The following is a 21,061-nucleotide window of genomic DNA, read 5'->3' as shown; positions in this document are numbered from 1 at the left end:
AGTCCTCATTTCGGGGCAATGGGTCCCAAACACATCTCGGAGCTCCGGATGTGTTCATGTAATGTATAATGATATTGAAAAGGAGAGATTTAACGTTAGTGATGGTGAATCTCGGTTACATCAAAAACTCCATGAATTCTCTGCCGGGAAATTCAGATCTTGGAAATCGCCTTTAAACGCTAAACATTGACACGCAGTGAGCCAGTGTGCACTGTAGAAGGGGCCCTGTCCAAATGAATGCTCAAGGATAAGTTATCAGTGCCCATGGTCCAGGCATTCCCTGATTCCAGTCTTGCACTCTTTGCGAAGTTTAAAATGCTGAATATTTCCGCAGTGGCAATGCATTGATTGATGACAAGCTCGAGTGATGTGGCGCAAATACGTACCTGCAAGACTAAAGATAGCCATGATTGGCAAAATGTACGTTGTCTATCAGCAATTGGAGTTCCACTTGTTGAGCGAGATCTTGTCATTTAGTGCAGACTTTAAAACATAAGTGTTTTTGTGGTATCACGACACGCTGCTGATGATTGGGGCAACAACAGCGAGTTGAGCTGCAAGCATGTTGAGGAACAGCATTGCATTTCGAAACACCGCAGATACAATGTTCCCTGACCGGGAATCGAACCCGGGCCGCGGCGGTGAAAGCGCCGTATCCTAACCACTAGACCACCAGGGAAGCTGCTGCAAACGTTTCTGCCAGCAAGCAGACCAACCCAGTCTTTCCTCCTTGCTGTTTAGAAATTCTCATCACATTCGCGCCAGGGAAAACTGTTCGCAGCAAATGGCAGTTTTTGTGGAGAACATCAAAGACATGTCCGCGCAATCACAGCGTTAAGTGCGGCTAGGCATCCACTGAAATCCATTTCATTCTCTCCTTTTTCCGGGAATTTTCACTCTCGGTACCGTGTGAAGATTTCATTTGGTGCTTTTGTCCTGAAATGCAGCCTTTTGCTCATCTCCTGGCGACAGAACCGTTCTGTCTTTCTGTTCTGCTTTTAACCATTGACGGGAACAGCTCTCCAGTTCATCGGTTATGCGCAAAGCAAGAAACTCGTATCAACAGAAAGTTGTGCTCTGCACACCGTCGGCAAAGAAGCAATGGCTGTTATTCCAAATCGTTCCCATCCCTTGGGATTCCGTGTGGATTTGTTTCGTTATGAAGATTTGATTGTAAAAGTTACTAAAAACCGAATAAAAATCATGAAAAATTGGGTTGGCTCATACGGGGATCATGCCCGCGCTCTTTGCTTTATTAATACCACGCCCTAAACGACCGATTTAACCGGCAACAAAATGCCCTCGGGCTGCGTGAAAGCAGAGCCTGAGATGATTTTGTATCCGGAACACACTGGGTGATAGAGTAACTGCATAAGAATTGAACACATCGCATCGCTTAAACATTGTTCACTCTTAGAAACATAGAAAATAGGTGCAGGAGCAGGCCATTCAGCTCTTCTAGCCTGCACCGCCATTCAATGAGTTCATGGCTGAACATGAAACTTCAGTACCATATACAAAACTGGGCAGAGTATAAATAGAACGTAACAGAGCGCTGAATCTAAAAAAAATCATGTCGAAAATTAGTACCACGCAACCGCTGAACAGCCCAGCCCTCAACCACTGTCTCGATCTAAAACCAGCTTCTCCCCTTAAAATGAAGGAAACGTAAAATCACCAGATATTGCCGAAACCCGGGATTGAACCAGTGACCTTTAAATCTTCAGTCTCACGCTCTCCCAACTGGACTATTTCGGCACAACAGAAAACGCAGCAAAACTTTCTCACACCTTTTTGAAAGAAAACTTAAACCCCGGAAGGAATTGCCCCGCACACTCAGTCCTCATTTCGGGGCAATGGGTCCCAAATACATCTCGGAGCTCCGGATGTGTTCATGTAATGTATAATGATATTGAAAAGGAGAGATTTAACGTTAGTGATGGTGAATCTCGGTTACATCAAAAACTCAATGAATTCTCTGCCGGGAAATTCAGATCTTGGAAATCGCCTTTCAACGCTAAACATTGACACGCAGTGAGCCAGTGTGCACTGTAGAAGGGGCCCTGTCCAAATGAATGCTCAAGGATAAGTTATCAGTGCCCATGGTCCAGGCATTCCCTGATTCCAGTCTTGCACTCTTTGCGAAGTTTAAAATGCTGAATATTTCCGCAGTGGCAATGCATTGATTGATGACAAGCTCGAGTGATGTGGCGCAAATACGTACCTGCAAGACTAAAGATAGCCATGATTGGCAAAATGTACGTTGTCTATCAGCAATTGGAGTTCCACTTGTTGAGCGAGATCTTGTCATTTAGTGCAGACTTTAAAACATAAGTGTTTTTGTGGTATCACGACACGCTGCTGATGATTGGGGCAACAACAGCGAGTTGAGCTGCAAGCATGTTGAGGAACAGCATTGCATTTCGAAACACCGCAGATACAATGTTCCCTGACCGGGAATCGAACGCGGGCCGCGGCTGTGAAAGCGCCGAATCCTAACCACTAGACCACCAGGGAAGCTGCTGCAAACGTTTGTGCCAGCAAGCAGACCAACCCAGTCTTTCCTCCTTGCTGTTTAGAAATTCTCATCACATTCGCGCCAGGGAAAACTGTTCGCAGCAAATGGCAGTTTTTGTGGAGAACATCAAAGACATGTCCGCGCAATCACAGCGTTAAGTGCGGCTAGGCATCCACTGAAATCCATTTCATTCTCTCCTTTTTCCGGGAATTTTCACTCTCGGTACCGTGTGAAGATTTCATTTGGTGCTTTTGTCCTGAAATGCAGCCTTTTGCTCATCTCCTGGCGACAGAACCGTTCTGTCTTTCTGTTCTGCTTTTAACCATTGACGGGAACAGCTCTCCAGTTCATCGGTTATGCGCAAAGCAAGAAACACGTATCAACAGAAAGTTGTGCTCTGCACACCGTCGGCAAAGAAGCAATGGCTGTTATTCCAAATCGTTCCCATCCCTTGGGATTCCGTGTGGATTTGTTTCGTTATGAAGATTTGATTGTAAAAGTTACTAAAAACCGAATAAAAATCATGAAAAATTGGGTTGGCTCATACGGGGATCATGCCCGCGCTCTTTGCTTTATTAATACCACGCCCTAAACGACCGATTTAACCGGCAACAAAATGCCCTTGGGCTGCGTGAAAGCAGAGCCTGAGATGATTTTGTATCCGGAACACACTGGGTGATAGAGTAACTGCATAAGAATTGAACACATCGCATCGCTTAAACATTGTTCACTCTTAGAAACATAGAAAATAGGTGCAGGAGCAGGCCATTCAGCTCTTCTAGCCTGCACCGCCATTCAATGAGTTCATGGCTGAACATGAAACTTCAGTACCATATACAAAACTGGGCAGAGTATAAATAGAACGTAACAGAGCGCTGAATCTAAAAAAAATCATGTCGAAAATTAGTACCACGCAACCGCTGAACAGCCCAGCCCTCAACCACTGTCTCGATCTAAAACCAGCTTCTCCCCTTAAAATGAAGGAAACGTAAAATCACCAGATATTGCCGAAACCCGGGATTGAACCAGTGACCTTTAAATCTTCAGTCTCACGCTGTCCCAACTGGACTATTTCGGCACGACAGAAAACGAAGCAAAACTTTCTCACACCTTTTTGAAAGAAAACTTAAACCCCGGAAGGAATTGCCCCGCACACTCAGTCCTCATTTCGGGGCAATGGGTCCCAAACACATCTCGGAGCTCCGGATGTGTTCATGTAATGTATAATGATATTGAAAAGGAGAGATTTAACGTTAGTGATGGTGAATCTCGGTTACATCAAAAACTCCATGAATTCTCTGCCGGGAAATTCAGATCTTGGAAATCGCCTTTCAACGCTAAACATTGACACGCAGTGAGCCAGTGTGCACTGTAGAAGGGGCCCTGTCCAAATGAATGCTCAAGGATAAGTTATCAGTGCCCATGGTCCAGGCATTCCCTGATTCCAGTCTTGCACTCTTTGCGAAGTTTAAAATGCTGAATATTTCCGCAGTGGCAATGCATTGATTGATGACAAGCTCGAGTGATGTGGCGCAAATACGTACCTGCAAGACTAAAGATAGCCATGATTGGCAAAATGTACGTTGTCTATCAGCAATTGGAGTTCCACTTGTTGAGCGAGATCTTGTCATTTAGTGCAGACTTTAAAACATAAGTGTTTTTGTGGTATCACGACACACTGCTGATGATTGGGGCAACAACAGCGAGTTGAGCTGCAAGCATGTTGAGGAACAGCATTGCATTTCGAAACACCGCAGATACAATGTTCCCTGACCGGGAATCGAACGCGGGCCGCGGCTGTGAAAGCGCCGAATCCTAACCACTAGACCACCAGGGAAGCTGCTGCAAACGTTTGTGCCAGCAAGCAGACCAACCCAGTCTTTCCTCCTTGCTGTTTAGAAATTCTCATCACATTCGCGCCAGGGAAAACTGTTCGCAGCAAATGGCAGTTTTTGTGGAGAACATCAAAGACATGTCCGCGCAATCACAGCGTTAAGTGCGGCTAGGCATCCACTGAAATCCATTTCATTCTCTCCTTTTTCCGGGAATTTTCACTCTCGGTACCGTGTGAAGATTTCATTTGGTGCTTTTGTCCTGAAATGCAGCCTTTTGCTCATCTCCTGGCGACAGAACCGTTCTGTCTTTCTGTTCTGCTTTTAACCATTGACGGGAACAGCTCTCCAGTTCATCGGTTATGCGCAAAGCAAGAAACACGTATCAACAGAAAGTTGTGCTCTGCACACCGTCGGCAAAGAAGCAATGGCTGTTATTCCAAATCGTTCCCATCCCTTGGGATTCCGTGTGGATTTGTTTCGTTATGAAGATTTGATTGTAAAAGTTACTAAAAACCGAATAAAAATCATGAAAAATTGGGTTGGCTCATACGGGGATCATGCCCGCGCTCTTTGCTTTATTAATACCACGCCCTAAACGACCGATTTAACCGGCAACAAAATGCCCTTGGGCTGCGTGAAAGCAGAGCCTGAGATGATTTTGTATCCGGAACACACTGGGTGATAGAGTAACTGCATAAGAATTGAACACATCGCATCGCTTAAACATTGTTCACTCTTAGAAACATAGAAAATAGGTGCAGGAGCAGGCCATTCAGCTCTTCTAGCCTGCACCGCCATTCAATGAGTTCATGGCTGAACATGAAACTTCAGTACCATATACAAAACTGGGCAGAGTATAAATAGAACGTAACAGAGCGCTGAATCTAAAAAAAATCATGTCGAAAATTAGTACCACGCAACCGCTGAACAGCCCAGCCCTCAACCACTGTCTCGATCTAAAACCAGCTTCTCCCCTTAAAATGAAGGAAACGTAAAATCACCAGATATTGCCGAAACCCGGGATTGAACCAGTGACCTTTAAATCTTCAGTCTCACGCTGTCCCAACTGGACTATTTCGGCACGACAGAAAACGAAGCAAAACTTTCTCACACCTTTTTGAAAGAAAACTTAAACCCCGGAAGGAATTGCCCCGCACACTCAGTCCTCATTTCGGGGCAATGGGTCCCAAACACATCTCGGAGCTCCGGATGTGTTCATGTAATGTATAATGATATTGAAAATCTTAATGCTCATGTTAATTCATCACTGCCCACGATCCAGGCTCTCTCTGATTCCGGTATTGTGCACGTTGCTACGTTGAAAATGTGCATTTTTCCGCACTGGCAATGAATTGACTGATAGCCGGGCTGTGATCAGCTCGGTTTGTTAGGGTAATGCCGCGCAAGAAAGTACATGGAAGAATAATGATCATTGTGATTGTTCTCACACTGCACTTAAATGTTGGCAAACCGTACAATGTCAATCAGCAATTGTAGTTCCATATGTTCATTTAATGTACTGATGAAGTGTTCATAAAGACACAAATATTGCACACCAGGCTAGATCTCACAGTGTTGAAGACACTGTGAAATATACTGGAGAGTTTATATACTGTTTTAGAACTTAACATGTCAGTAAAATTCCCTGTTCTGTTCTCGACACTGATGGGGTGTGAAAGGGAGACGGGCCGAAGGCCTATTGAGCCGCACTGACCCCGAGCTAAGGTGAAATTAAAGCAGGTTCTGTCCTTTGCAGTGACATGATGAAGAGAGATCAGAGTCGCGAATCAAGGAGAGATTTAACGTTAGTGATGGTGAATCTCGGTTACATCAAAAACTCCATGAATTCTCTGCCGGGAAATTCAGATCTTGGAAATCGCCTTTAAACGCTAAACATTGACACGCAGTGAGCCAGTGTGCACTGTAGAAGGGGCCCTGTCCAAATGAATGCTCAAGGATAAGTTATCAGTGCCCATGGTCCAGGCATTCCCTGATTCCAGTCTTGCACTCTTTGCGAAGTTTAAAATGCTGAATATTTCCGCAGTGGCAATGCATTGATTGATGACAAGCTCGAGTGATGTGGCGCAAATACGTACCTGCAAGACTAAAGATAGCCATGATTGGCAAAATGTACGTTGTCTATCAGCAATTGGAGTTCCACTTGTTGAGCGAGATCTTGTCATTTAGTGCAGACTTTAAAACATAAATGTTTTTGTGGTATCACGACACGCTGCTGATGATTGGGGCAACAACAGCGAGTTGATCTGCAAGCATGTTGAGGAACAGCATTGCATTTCGAAACACCGCAGATACAATGTTCCCTGACCGGGAATCGAACCCGGGCCGCGGCGGTGAAAGCGCCGAATCCTAACCACTAGACCACCAGGGAAGCTGCTGCAAACGTTTGTGCCAGCAAGCAGACCAACCCAGTCTTTCCTCCTTGCTGTTTAGAAATTCTCATCACATTCGCGTTAGGGAAAACTGTTCGCAACAAATGGCAGTTTTTGTGGAGAACATCAAAGACATGTCCGCGCAATCACAGCGTTAAGTGCGGCTAGGCATCCACTGAAATCCATTTCATTCTCTCCTTTTTCCGGGAATTTTCACTCTCGGTACCGTGTGAAGATTTCATTTGGTGCTTTTGTCCTGAAATGCAGCCTTTTGCTCATCTCCTGGCGACAGAACCGTTCTGTCTTTCTGTTCTGCTTTTAACCATTGACGGGAACAGCTCTCCAGTTCATCGGTTATGCGCAAAGCAAGAAACACGTATCAACAGAAAGTTGTGCTCTGCACACCGTCGGCAAAGAAGCAATGGCTGTTATTCCAAATCGTTCCCATCCCTTGGGATTCCGTGTGGATTTGTTTCGTTATGAAGATTTGATTGTAAAAGTTACTAAAAACCGAATAAAAATCATAAAAAATTGGGTTGGCTCATACGGGGATCATGCCCGCGCTCTTTGCTTTATTAATACCACGCCCTAAACGACCGATTTAACCGGCAACAAAATGCACTTGGGCTGCGTGAAAGCAGAGCCTGAGATGATTTTGTATCCGGAACACACTGGGTGATAGAGTAACTGCATAAGAATTGAACACATCGCATCGCTTAAACATTGTTCACTCTTAGAAACATAGAAAATAGGTGCAGGAGCAGGCCATTCAGCTCTTCTAGCCTGCACCGCCATTCAATGAGTTCATGGCTGAACATGAAACTTCAGTACCATATACAAAACTGGGCAGAGTATAAATAGAACGTAACAGAGCGCTGAATCTAAAAAAAATCATGTCGAAAATTAGTACCACGCAACCGCTGAACAGCCCAGCCCTCAACCACTGTCTCGATCTCAAACCAGCTTCTCCCCTTAAAATGAAGGAAACGTAAAATCACCAGATATTGCCGAAACCCGGGATTGAACCAGTGACCTTTAAATCTTCAGTCTCACGCTCTCCCAACTGGACTATTTCGGCCCGACAGAAAACGAAGCAAAACTTTCTCACACCTTTTTGAAAGAAAACTTAAACCCCGGAAGGAATTGCCCCGCACACTCAGTCCTCATTTCGGGGCAATGGGTCCCAAACAATCTCGGAGCTCCGGATGTGTTCATGTAATGTATAATGATATTGAAAATCTTAATGCTCATGTTAATTCATCACTGCCCACGATCCAGGCACTCTCTGATTCCGGTATTGTGCACGTTGCTACGTTGAAAATGTGCATTTTTCCGCACTGGCAATGAATTGACTGATAGCCGGGCTGTGATCAGCTCGGTTTGTTAGGGTAATGCCGCGCAAGAAAGTACATGGAAGAATAATGATCATTGTGATTGTTCTCACACTGCACTTAAATGTTGGCAAACCGTACAATGTCAATCAGCAATTGTAGTTCCATATGTTCATTTAATGTACTGATGAAGTGTTCATAAAGACACAAATATTGCACACCAGGCTAGATCTCACAGTGTTGAAGACACTGTGAAATATACTGGAGAGTTTATATACTGTTTTAGAACTTAACATGTCAGTAGAATTCCCTGTTCTGTTCTCGACACTGATGGGGTGTGAAAGGGAGACGGGCCGAAGGCCTATTGAGCCGCACTGACCCCGAGCCAAGGTGAAATTAAAGCAGGTTCTGTCCTTTGCAGTGACATGATGAAGAGAGATCAGAGTCGCGAATCAAGGAGAGATTTAACGTTAGTGATGGTGAATCTCGGTTACATCAAAAACTCCATGAATTCTCTGCCGGGAAATTCAGATCTTGGAAATCGCCTTTAAACGCTAAACATTGACACGCAGTGAGCCAGTGTGCACTGTAGAAGGGGCCCTGTCCAAATGAATGCTCAAGGATAAGTTATCAGTGCCCATGGTCCAGGCATTCCCTGATTCCAGTCTTGCACTCTTTGCGAAGTTTAAAATGCTGAATATTTCCGCAGTGGCAATGCATTGATTGATGACAAGCTCGAGTGATGTGGCGCAAATACGTACCTGCAAGACTAAAGATAGCCATGATTGGCAAAATGTACGTTGTCTATCAGCAATTGGAGTTCCACTTGTTGAGCGAGATCTTGTCATTTAGTGCAGACTTTAAAACATAAGTGTTTTTGTGGTATCACGACACGCTGCTGATGATTGGGGCAACAACAGCGAGTTGAGCTGCAAGCATGTTGAGGAACAGCATTGCATTTCGAAACACCGCAGATACAATGTTCCCTGACCGGGAATCGAACCCCGGCAGCGGCGGTGAAAGCGCCGAATCCTAACCACTAGACCACCAGGGAAGCTGCTGCAAACGTTTGTGCAAGCAAGCAGACCAACCCAGTCTTTCCTCCTTGCTGTTTAGAAATTCTCATCACATTCGCGCCAGGGAAAACTGTTCGCAGCAAATGGCAGTTTTTGTGGAGAACATCAAAGACATGTCCGCGCAATCACAGCGTTAAGTGCGGCTAGGCATCCACTGAAATCCATTTCATTCTCTCCTTTTTCCGGGAATTTTCACTCTCGGTACCGTGTGAAGATTTCATTTGGTGCTTTTGTCCTGAAATGCAGCCTTTTGCTCATCTCCTGGCGACAGAACCGTTCTGTCTTTCTGTTCTGCTTTTAACCATTGACGGGAACAGCTCTCCAGTTCATCGGTTATGCGCAAAGCAAGAAACACGTATCAACAGAAAGTTGTGCTCTGCACACCGTCGGCAAAGAAGCAATGGCTGTTATTCCAAATCGTTCCCATCCCTTGGGATTCCGTGTGGATTTGTTTCGTTATGAAGATTTGATTGTAAAAGTTACTAAAACCCGAATAAAAATCATGAAAAATTGGGTTGGCTCATACGGGGATCATGCCCGCGCTCTTTGCTTTATTAATACCACGCCCTAAACGACCGATTTAACCGGCAACAAAATGTCCTTGGGCGGCGTGAAAGCAGAGCCTGAGATGATTTTGTATCCGGAACACACTGGGTGATAGAGTAACTGCATAAGAATTGAACACATCGCATCGCTTAAACATTGTTCACTCTTAGAAACATAGAAAATAGGTGCAGGAGCAGGCCATTCAGCTCTTCTAGCCTGCACCGCCATTCAATGAGTTCATGGCTGAACATGAAACTTCAGTACCATATACAAAACTGGGCAGAGTATAAATAGAACGTAACAGAGCGCTGAATCTAAAAAAAATCATGTCGAAAATTAGTACCACGCAACCGCTGAACAGCCCAGCCCTCAACCACTGTCTCGATCTCAAACCAGCTTCTCCCCTTAAAATGAAGGAAACGTAAAATCACCAGATATTGCCGAAACCCGGGATTGAACCAGTGACCTTTAAATCTTCAGTCTCACGCTCTCCCAACTGGACTATTTCGGCACGACAGAAAACGAAGCAAAACTTTCTCACACCTTTTTGAAAGAAAACTTAAACCCCGGAAGGAATTGCCCCGCACACTCAGTCCTCATTTCGGGGCAATGGGTCCCAAACACATCTCGGAGCTCCGGATGTGTTCATGTAATGTATAATGATATTGAAAATCTTAATGCTCATGTTAATTCATCACTGCCCACGATCCAGGCACTCTCTGATTCCGGTATTGTGCACGTTGCTACGTTGAAAATGTGCATTTTTCCGCACTGGCAATGAATTGACTGATAGCCGGGCTGTGATCAGCTCGGTTTGTTAGGGTAATGCCGCGCAAGAAAGTACATGGAAGAATAATGATCATTGTGATTGTTCTCACACTGCACTTAAATGTTGGCAAACCGTACAATGTCAATCAGCAATTGTAGTTCCATATGTTCATTTAATGTACTGATGAAGTGTTCATAAAGACACAAATATTGCACACCAGGCTAGATCTCACAGTGTTGAAGACACTGTGAAATATACTGGAGAGTTTATATACTGTTTTAGAACTTAACATGTCAGTAGAATTCCCTGTTCTGTTCTCGACACTGATGGGGTGTGAAAGGGAGACGGGCCGAAGGCCTATTGAGCCGCACTGACCCCGAGCCAAGGTGAAATTAAAGCAGGTTCTGTCCTTTGCAGTGACATGATGAAGAGAGATCAGAGTCGCGAATCAAGGAGAGATTTAACGTTAGTGATGGTGAATCTCGGTTACATCAAAAACTCCATGAATTCTCTGCCGGGAAATTCAGATCTTGGAAATCGCCTTTAAACGCTAAACATTGACACGCAGTGAGCCAGTGTGCACTGTAGAAGGGGCCCTGTCCAAATGAATGCTCAAGGATAAGTTATCAGTGCCCATGGTCCAGGCATTCCCTGATTCCAGTCTTGCACTCTTTGCGAAGTTTAAAATGCTGAATATTTCCGCAGTGGCAATGCATTGATTGATGACAAGCTCGAGTGATGTGGCGCAAATACGTACCTGCAAGACTAAAGATAGCCATGATTGGCAAAATGTACGTTGTCTATCAGCAATTGGAGTTCCACTTGTTGAGCGAGATCTTGTCATTTAGTGCAGACTTTAAAACATAAGTGTTTTGTGGTATCACGACACGCTGCTGATGATTGGGGCAACAACAGCGAGTTGAGCTGCAAGCATGTTGAGGAACAGCATTGCATTTCGAAACACCGCAGATACAATGTTCCCTGACCGGGAATCGAACCCCGGCAGCGGCGGTGAAAGCGCCGAATCCTAACCACTAGACCACCAGGGAAGCTGCTGCAAACGTTTGTGCAAGCAAGCAGACCAACCCAGTCTTTCCTCCTTGCTGTTTAGAAATTCTCATCACATTCGCGCCAGGGAAAACTGTTCGCAGCAAATGGCAGTTTTTGTGGAGAACATCAAAGACATGTCCGCGCAATCACAGCGTTAAGTGCGGCTAGGCATCCACTGAAATCCATTTCATTCTCTCCTTTTTCCGGGAATTTTCACTCTCGGTACCGTGTGAAGATTTCATTTGGTGCTTTTGTCCTGAAATGCAGCCTTTTGCTCATCTCCTGGCGACAGAACCGTTCTGTCTTTCTGTTCTGCTTTTAACCATTGACGGGAACAGCTCTCCAGTTCATCGGTTATGCGCAAAGCAAGAAACAAGTATCAACAGAAAGTTGTGCTCTGCACACCGTCGGCAAAGAAGCAATGGCTGTTATTCCAAATCGTTCCCATCCCTTGGGATTCCGTGTGGATTTGTTTCGTTATGAAGATTTGATTGTAAAAGTTACTAAAAAGCGAATAAAAATCATGAAAAATTGGGTTGGCTCATACGGGGATCATGCCCGCGCTATTTGCTTTATTAATACCACGCCCTAAACGACCGATTTAACCGGCAACAAAATGTCCTTGGGCTGCGTGAAAGCAGAGCCTGAGATGATTTTGTATCCGGAACACACTGGGTGATAGAGTAACTGCATAAGAATTGAACACATCGCATCGCTTAAACATTGTTCACTCTTAGAAACATAGAAAATAGGTGCAGGAGCAGGCCATTCAGCTCTTCTAGCCTGCACCGCCATTCAATGAGTTCATGGCTGAACATGAAACTTCAGTACCATATACAAAACTGGGCAGAGTATAAATAGAACGTAACAGAGCGCTGAATCTAAAAAAAATCATGTCGAAAATTAGTACCACGCAACCGCTGAACAGCCCAGCCCTCAACCACTGTCTCGATCTCAAACCAGCTTCTCCCCTTAAAATGAAGGAAACGTAAAATCACCAGATATTGCCGAAACCCGGGATTGAACCAGTGACCTTTAAATCTTCAGTCTCACGCTCTCCCAACTGGACCATTTCGGCACGACAGAAAACGAAGCAAAACTTTCTCACACCTTTTTGAAAGAAAACTTAAACCCCGGAAGGAATTGCCCCGCACACGCAGTCCTCATTTCGGGGCAATGTGTCCCAAACACATCTCGGAGCTCCGGATGTGTTCATGTAATGTATAATGATATTGAAAAGGAGAGATTTAACGTTAGTGATGGTGAATCTCGGTTACATCAAAAACTCCATGAATTCTCTGCCGGGAAATTCAGATCTTGGAAATCGCCTTTAAACGCTAAACATTGACACGCAGTGAGCCAGTGTGCACTGTAGAAGGGGCCCTGTCCAAATGAATGCTCAAGGATAAGTTATCAGTGCCCATGTTCCAGTCATTCCCTGATTCCAGTCTTGCACTCTTTGCGAAGTTTAAAATGCTGAATATTTCCGCAGTGGCAATGCATTGATTGATGACAAGCTCGAGTGATGTGGCGCAAATACGTACCTGCAAGACTAAAGATAGCCATGATTGGCAAAATGTACGTTGTCTATCAGCAATTGGAGTTCCACTTGTTGAGCGAGATCTTGTCATTTAGTGCAGACTTTAAAACATAAGTGTTTTTGTGGTATCACGACACGCTGCTGATGATTGGGGCAAAAACAGCGAGTTGAGCTGCAAGCATGTTGAGGAAGAGCATTGCATTTCGAAACACCGCAGATACAATGTTCCCTGACCGGGAATCGAACCCGGGTCGCGGCGGTGAAAGCGCCGAATCCTAACCACTAGACCACCAGGGAAGCTGCTGCAAACGTTTGTGCCAGCAAGCAGACCAACCCAGTCTTTCCTCCTTGCTGTTTAGAAATTCTCATCACATTCGCGCCAGGGAAAATTGTTCGCAGCAAATGGCAGTTTTTGTGGAGAACATCAAAGACATGTCCGCGCAATCACAGTGTTAAGTGCGGCTAGGCATCCATTGAAATCCATTTCATTCTCTCCTTTTTCCGGGAATTTTCACTCTCGGTACCGTGTGAAGATTTCATTTGGTGCTTTTGTCCTGAAATGCAGCCTTTTGCTCATCCCCTGGCGACAGAACCGTTCTGTCTTTCTGTTCTGCTTTTAACCATTGACGGGAACAGCTCTCCAGTTCATCGGTTATGCGCAAAGCAAGAAACACGTATCAACAGAAAGTTGTGCTCTGCACACCGTCGGCAAAGAAGCAATGGCTGTTATTCCAAATCGTTCCCATCCCTTGGGATTCCGTGTGGATTTGTTTCGTTATGAAGATTTGATTGTAAAAGTTACTAAATACCGAATACAAATCATGAAAAATTGGGTTGGCTCATACGGGGATCATGCCCGCGCTCTTTGCTTTATTAATACCACGCCCTAAACGACCGATTTAACCGGCAACAAAATGCCCTTGGGCTGCGTGAAAGCAGAGCCTGAGATGATTTTGTATCCGGAACACACTGGGTGATAGAGTAACTGCATAAGAATTGAACACATCGCATCGCTTAAACATTGTTCACTCTTAGAAACATAGAAAATAGGTGCAGGAGCAGGCCATTCAGCTCTTCTAGCCTGCACCGCCATTCAATGAGTTCATGGCTGAACATGAAACTTCAGTACCATATACAAAACTGGGCAGAGTATAAATAGAACGTAACAGAGCGCTGAATCTAAAAAAAATCATGTCGAAAATTAGTACCACGCAACCGCTGAACAGCCCAGCCCTCAACCACTGTCTCGATCTCAAACCAGCTTCTCCCCTTAAAATGAAGGAAACGTAAAATCACCAGATATTGCCGAAACCCGGGATTGAACCAGTGACCTTTAAATCTTCAGTCTCACGCTCTCCCAACTGGACTATTTCGGCACGACAGAAAACGAAGCAAAACTTTCTCACACCTTTTTGAAAGAAAACTTAAACCCCGGAAGGAATTGCCCCGCACACTCAGTCCTCATTTCGGGGCAATGGGTCCCAAACACATCTCGGAGCTCCGGATGTGTTCATGTAATGTATAATGATATTGAAAAGGAGAGATTTAACGTTAGTGATGGTGAATCTCGGTTACATCAAAAACTCCATGAATTCTCTGCCGGGAAATTCAGATCTTGGAAATCGCCTTTAAACGCTAAACATTGACACGCAGTGAGCCAGTGTGCACTGTAGAAGGGGCCCTGTCCAAATGAATGCTCAAGGATAAGTTATCAGTGCCCATGGTCCAGGCATTCCCTGATTCCAGTCTTGCACTCTTTGCGAAGTTTAAAATGCTGAATATTTCCGCAGTGGCAATGCATTGATTGATGACAAGCTCGAGTGATGTGGCGCAAATACGTACCTGCAAGACTAAAGATAGCCATGATTGGCAAAATGTACGTTGTCTATCAGCAATTGGAGTTCCACTTGTTGAGCGAGATCTTGTCATTTAGTGCAGATTTTAAAACATAAGTGTTTTTGTGGTATCACGACACGCTGCTGATGATTGGGGCAACAACAGCGAGTTGAGCTGCAAGCATGTTGAGGAAGAGCATTGCATTTCGAAACACCGCAGATACAATGTTCCCTGACCGGGAATCGAACCCGGGCGGCGGCGGTGAAATCGCCGAATCCTAACCACTAGACTACCAGGGAAGCTGCTGCAAACGTTTGTGCCAGCAAGCAGACCAACCCAGTCTTTCCTCCTTGCTGTTTAGAAATTCTCATCACATTCGCGCCAGGGAAAACTGTTCGCAGCAAATGGCAGTTTTTGTGGAGAACATCAAAGACATGTCCGCGCAATCACAGTGTTAAGTGCGGCTAGGCATCCATTGAAATCCATTTCATTCTCTCCTTTTTCCGGGAATTTTCACTCTCGGTACCGTGTGAAGATTTCATTTGGTGCTTTTGTCCTGAAATGCAGCCTTTTGCTCATCTCCTGGCGACAGAACCGGTCTGTCTTTCTGTTCTGCTTTTAACCATTGACGGGAACAGCTCTCCAGTTCATCGGTTATGCGCAAAGCAAGAAACACGTATCAACAGAAAGTTGTGCTCTGCACACCGTCGGCAAAGAAGCAATGGCTGTTATTCCAAATCGTTCCCATCCCTTGGGATTCCGTGTGGATTTGTTTCGTTATGAAGATTTGATTGTAAAAGTTACTAAATACCGAATAAAAATCATGAAAAATTGGGTTGGCTCATACGGGGATCATGCCCGCGCTCTTTGCTTTATTAATACCACGCCCTAAACGACCGATTTAACCGGCAACAAAATGCCCTTGGGCTGCGTGAAAGCAGAGCCTGAGATGATTTTGTATCCGGAACACACTGGGTGATAGAGTAACTGCATAAGAATTGAACACATCGCATCGCTTAAACATTGTTCACTCTTAGAAACATAGAAAATAGGTGCAGGAGCAGGCCATTCAGCTCTTCTAGCCTGCACCGCCATTCAATGAGTTCATGGCTGAACATGAAACTTCAGTACCATATACAAAACTGGGCAGAGTATAAATAGAACGTAACAGAGCGCTGAATCTAAAAAAAATCATGTCGAAAATTAGTACCACGCAACCGCTGAACAGCCCAGCCCTCAACCACTGTCTCGATCTCAAACCAGCTTCTCCCCTTAAAATGAAGGAAACGTAAAATCACCAGATATTGCCGAAACACGGGATTGAACCAGTGACCTTTAAATCTTCAGTCTCACGCTCTCCCAACTGGACCATTTCGGCACGACAGAAAACGAAGCAAAACTTTCTCACACCTTTTTGAAGAAAAACTTAAACCCCGGAAGTAATTGCCCCGCACACGCAGTCCTCATTTCGGGGCAATGTGTCCCAAACACATCTAGGAGCTCCGGATGTGTTCATGTAATGTATAATGATATTGAAAAGGAGAGATTTAACGTTAGTGATGGTGAATCTCGGTTACATCAAAAACTCCATGAATTCTCTGCCGGGAAATTCAGATCTTGGAAATCGCCTTTAAACGCTAAACATTGACACGCAGTGAGCCAGTGTGCACTGTAGAAGGGGCCCTGTCCAAATGAATGCTCAAGGATAAGTTATCAGTGCCCATGTTCCAGTCATTCCCTGATTCCAGTCTTGCACTCTTTGCGAAGTTTAAAATGCTGAATATTTCCGCAGTGGCAATGCATTGATTGATGACAAGCTCGAGTGATGTGGCGCAAATACGTACCTGCAAGACTAAAGATAGCCATGATTGGCAAAATGTACGTTGTCTATCAGCAATTGGAGTTCCACTTGTTGAGCGAGATCTTGTCATTTAGTGCAGACTTTAAAACATAAGTGTTTTTGTGGTATCACGACACGCTGCTGATGATTGGGGCAACAACAGCGAGTTGAGCTGCAAGCATGTTGAGGAAGAGCATTGCATTTCGAAACACCGCAGATACAATGTTCCCTGACCGGGAATCGAACCCGGGTCGCGGCGGTGAAAGCGCCGAATCCTAACCACTAGACCACCAGGGAAGCTGCTGCAAACATTTGTGCCAGCAAGCAGACCAACCCAGTCTTTCCTCCTTGCTGTTTAGAAATTCTCATCACATTCGCGCCAGGGAAAACTGTTCGCAGCAAATGGCAGTTTTTGTGGAGAACATCAAAGACATGTCCGCGCAATCACAGTGTTAAGTGCGGCTAGGCATCCATTGAAATCCATTTCATTCTCTCCTTTTTCCGGGAATTTTCACTCTCGGTACCGTGTGAAGATTTCATTTGGTGCTTTTGTCCTGAAATGCAGCCTTTTGCTCATCTCCTGGCGACAGAACCGTTCTGTCTTTCTGTTCTGCTTTTAACCATTGACGGGAACAGCTCTCCAGTTCATCGGTTATGCGCAAAGCAAGAAACACGTATCAACAGAAAGTTGTGCTCTGCACACCGTCGGCAAAGAAGCAATGGCTGTTATTCCAAATCGTTCCCATCCCTTGGGATTCCGTGTGGATTTGTTTCGTTATGAAGATTTGATTGTAAAAGTTACTAAATACCGAATAAAAATCATGAAAAATTGGGTTGGCTCATACGGGGATCATGCCCGCGCTCTTTGCTTTATTAATACCACGCCCTAAACGACCGATTTAACCGGCAACAAAATGCCCTTGGGCTGCGTGAAAGCAGAGCCTGAGATGATTTTGTATCCGGAACACACTGGGTGATAGAGTAACTGCATAAGAATTGAACACATCGCATCGCTTAAACATTGTTCACTCTTAGAAACATAGAAAATAGGTGCAGGAGCAGGCCATTCAGCTCTTCTAGCCTGCACCGCCATTCAATGAGTTCATGGCTGAACATGAAACTTCAGTACCATATACAAAACTGGGCAGAGTATAAATAGAACGTAACAGAGCGCTGAATCTAAAAAAAATCATGTCGAAAATTAGTACCACGCAACCGCTGAACAGCCCAGCCCTCAACCACTGTCTCGATCTCAAACCAGCTTCTCCCCTTAAAATGAAGGAAACGTAAAATCACCAGATATTGCCGAAACCCGGGATTGAACCAGTGACCTTTAAATCTTCAGTCTCACGCTCTCCCAACTGGACTATTTCGGCACGACAGAAAACGAAGCAAAACTTTCTCACACCTTTTTGAAAGAAAACTTAAACCCCGGAAGGAATTGCCCCGCACACTCAGTCCTCATTTCGGGGCAATGGGTCCCAAACACATCTCGGAGCTCCGGATGTGTTCATGTAATGTATAATGATATTGAAAAGGAGAGATTTAACGTTAGTGATGGTGAATCTCGGTTACATCAAAAATTCCATGAATTCTCTGCCGGGAAATTCAGATCTTGGAAATCGCCTTTAAACGCTAAACTTTGACACGCAGTGAGCCAGTGTGCACTGTAGAAGGGGCCCTGTCCAAATGAATGCTCAAGGATAGGTTATCAGTGCCCATGGTCCAGGCATTCCCTGATTCCAGTCTTGCACTCTTTGCGAAGTTTAAAATGCTGAATATTTCCGCAGTGGCAATGCATTGATTGATGACAAGCTCGAGTGATGTGGCGCAAATACGTACCTGGAAGACTAAAGATAGCCATGATTGGCAAAATGTACGTTGTCTATCAGCAATTGGAGTTTCACTTGTTGAGCGAGATCTTGTCATTTAGTGCAGACTTTAAAACATAAGTGTTTTTGTGGTATCACGACACGCTGCTGATGATTGGGGCAACAACAGCGAGTTGAGCTGCAAGCATGTTGAGGAAGAGCATTGCATTTCGAAACACCGCAGATACAATGTTCCCTGACCGGGAATCGAACCCGGGCCGCGGCGGTGAAAGCGCCGAATCCTAACCACTAGACCACCAGGGAAGCTGCTGCAAACGTTTGTGCCAGCAAGCAGACCAACCCAGTCTTTCCTCCTTGCTGTTTAGAAATTCTCATCACATTCGCGCCAGGGAAAACTGTTCGCAGCAAATGGCAGTTTTTGTGGAGAACATCAAAGACATGTCCGCGCAATCACAGTGTTAAGTGCGGCTAGGCATCCATTGAAATCCATTTCATTCTCTCCTTTTTCCGGGAATTTTCACTCTCGGTACCGTGTGAAGATTTCATTTGGTGCTTTTGTCCTGAAATGCAGCCTTTTGCTCATCTCCTGGCGACAGAACCGTTCTGTCTTTCTGTTCTGCTTTTAACCATTGACGGGAACAGCTCTCCAGTTCATCGGTTATGCGCAAAGCAAGAAACACGTATCAACAGAAAGTTGTGCTCTGCACACCGTCGGCAAAGAAGCAATGGCTGTTATTCCAAATCGTTCCCATCCCTTGGGATTCCGTGTGGATTTGTTTCGTTATGAAGATTTGATTGTAAAAGTTACTAAATACCGAATAAAAATCATGAAAAATTGGGTTGGCTCATACGGGGATCATGCCCGCGCTCTTTGCTTTATTAATACCACGCCCTAAACGACCGATTTAACCGGCAACAAAATGCCCTTGGGCTGCGTGAAAGCAGAGCCTGAGATGATTTTGTATCCGGAACACACTGGGTGATAGAGTAACTGCATAAGAATTGAACACATCGCATCGCTTAAACATTGTTCACTCTTAGAAACATAGAAAATAGGTGCAGGAGCAGGCCATTCAGCTCTTCTAGCCTGCACCGCCATTCAATGAGTTCATGGCTGAACATGAAACTTCAGTACCATATACAAAACTGGGCAGAGTATAAATAGAACGTAACAGAGCGCTGAATCTAAAAAAAATCATGTCGAAAATTAGTACCACGCAACCGCTGAACAGCCCAGCCCTCAACCACTGTCTCGATCTCAAACCAGCTTCTCCCCTTAAAATGAAGGAAACGTAAAATCACCAGATATTGCCGAAACCCGGGATTGAACCAGTGACCTTTAAATCTTCAGTCTCAAGCTCTCCCAACTGGACTATTTCGGCACGACAGAAAACGAAGCAAAACTTTCTCACACCTTTTTGAAAGAAAACTTAAACCCCGGAAGGAATTGCTCCGCACACTCAGTCCTCATTTCGGGGCAATGGGTCCCAAACACATCTCGGAGCTCCGGATGTGTTCATGTAATGTATAATGATATTGAAAAGGAGAGATTTAACGTTAGTGATGGTGAATCTCGGTTACATCAAAAACTCCATGAATTCTCTGCCGGGAAATTCAGTTCTTGGAAATCGCCTTTAAACGCTAAACTTTGACACGCAGTGAGCCAGTGTGCACTGTAGAAGGGGCCCTGTCCAAATGAATGCTCAAGGATAAGTTATCAGTGCCCATGGTCCAGGCATTCCCTGATTCCAGTCTTGCACTCTTTGCGAAGTTTAAAATGCTGAATATTTCCGCAGTGGCAATGCATTGATTGATGACAAGCTCGAGTGATGTGGCGCAAATACGTACCTGCAAGACTAAAGATAGCCATGATTGGCAAAATGTACGTTGTCTATCAGCAATTGGAGTTCCACTTGTTGAGCGAGATCTTGTCATTTAGTGCAGACTTTAAAACATAAGTGTTTTTGTGGTATCACGACACGCTGCTGATGATTGGGGCAACAACAGCGAGTTGAGCTGCAAGCATGTTGAGGAACAGCATTGCATTTCGAAACACCGCAGATACAATGTTCCCTGACCGGGAATCGAACCCGGGCCGCGGCGGTGAAAGCGCCGAATCCTAACCACTAGACCACCAGGGAAGCTGCTGCAAACGTTTGTGCCAGCAAGCAGACCAACCCAGTCTTTCCTCCTTGCTGTTTAGAAATTCTCATCACATTCGCGCCAGGGAAAACTGTTCGGAGCAAATGGCAGTTTTTGTGGAGAACATCAAAGACATGTCCGCGCAATCACAGTGTTAAGTGCGGCTAGGCATCCATTGAAATCCATTTCATTCTCTCCTTTTTCCGGGAATTTTCACTCTCGGTACCGTGTGAAGATTTCATTTCGTGCTTTTGTCCTGAAATGCAGCCTTTTGCTCATCTCCTGGCGACAGAACCGTTCTGTCTTTCTGTTCTGCTTTTAACCATTGACGGGAACAGCTCTCCAGTTCATCGGTT

At 45.0% G+C, this 21,061-nt stretch overlaps 9 non-coding genes across 9 annotated transcripts; all 9 read right to left on the bottom strand.

The window, feature by feature from the left end:
* Positions 1 to 607: 607 nt before the first annotated feature.
* On the bottom strand, positions 608 to 679 carry trnae-uuc (transfer RNA glutamic acid (anticodon UUC)). The gene has a single exon. It is a non-coding gene; the product is annotated as a tRNA-Glu (tRNA).
* A 5,991-nt stretch (positions 680 to 6,670) lies between these two features.
* trnae-uuc (transfer RNA glutamic acid (anticodon UUC)) lies at positions 6,671 to 6,742 on the bottom strand. Its single transcript has one exon. It is a non-coding gene; the product is annotated as a tRNA-Glu (tRNA).
* A 2,314-nt stretch (positions 6,743 to 9,056) lies between these two features.
* trnae-uuc (transfer RNA glutamic acid (anticodon UUC)) lies at positions 9,057 to 9,128 on the bottom strand. The gene has a single exon. It is a non-coding gene; the product is annotated as a tRNA-Glu (tRNA).
* A 2,314-nt stretch (positions 9,129 to 11,442) lies between these two features.
* trnae-uuc (transfer RNA glutamic acid (anticodon UUC)) lies at positions 11,443 to 11,514 on the bottom strand. Its single transcript has one exon. It is a non-coding gene; the product is annotated as a tRNA-Glu (tRNA).
* A 1,766-nt stretch (positions 11,515 to 13,280) lies between these two features.
* Positions 13,281 to 13,352, bottom strand: trnae-uuc (transfer RNA glutamic acid (anticodon UUC)). Its single transcript has one exon. It is a non-coding gene; the product is annotated as a tRNA-Glu (tRNA).
* Positions 13,353 to 15,118: 1,766 nt separating this feature from the next.
* trnae-uuc (transfer RNA glutamic acid (anticodon UUC)) lies at positions 15,119 to 15,190 on the bottom strand. Its single transcript has one exon. It is a non-coding gene; the product is annotated as a tRNA-Glu (tRNA).
* A 1,766-nt stretch (positions 15,191 to 16,956) lies between these two features.
* Positions 16,957 to 17,028, bottom strand: trnae-uuc (transfer RNA glutamic acid (anticodon UUC)). The gene has a single exon. It is a non-coding gene; the product is annotated as a tRNA-Glu (tRNA).
* A 1,766-nt stretch (positions 17,029 to 18,794) lies between these two features.
* On the bottom strand, positions 18,795 to 18,866 carry trnae-uuc (transfer RNA glutamic acid (anticodon UUC)). The gene has a single exon. It is a non-coding gene; the product is annotated as a tRNA-Glu (tRNA).
* A 1,766-nt stretch (positions 18,867 to 20,632) lies between these two features.
* trnae-uuc (transfer RNA glutamic acid (anticodon UUC)) lies at positions 20,633 to 20,704 on the bottom strand. The gene has a single exon. It is a non-coding gene; the product is annotated as a tRNA-Glu (tRNA).
* Positions 20,705 to 21,061: the final 357 nt, after the last annotated feature.

The sequence above is a fragment of the Pristiophorus japonicus genome, unplaced genomic scaffold (assembly GCF_044704955.1).
Source record: "Pristiophorus japonicus isolate sPriJap1 unplaced genomic scaffold, sPriJap1.hap1 HAP1_SCAFFOLD_282, whole genome shotgun sequence".
Taxonomy (NCBI): Eukaryota; Metazoa; Chordata; class Chondrichthyes; family Pristiophoridae; genus Pristiophorus; species Pristiophorus japonicus.
The sequence above is the reverse complement of the archived record's forward strand: the minus strand, read 5'-3'. Positions and strand labels throughout refer to the sequence as shown.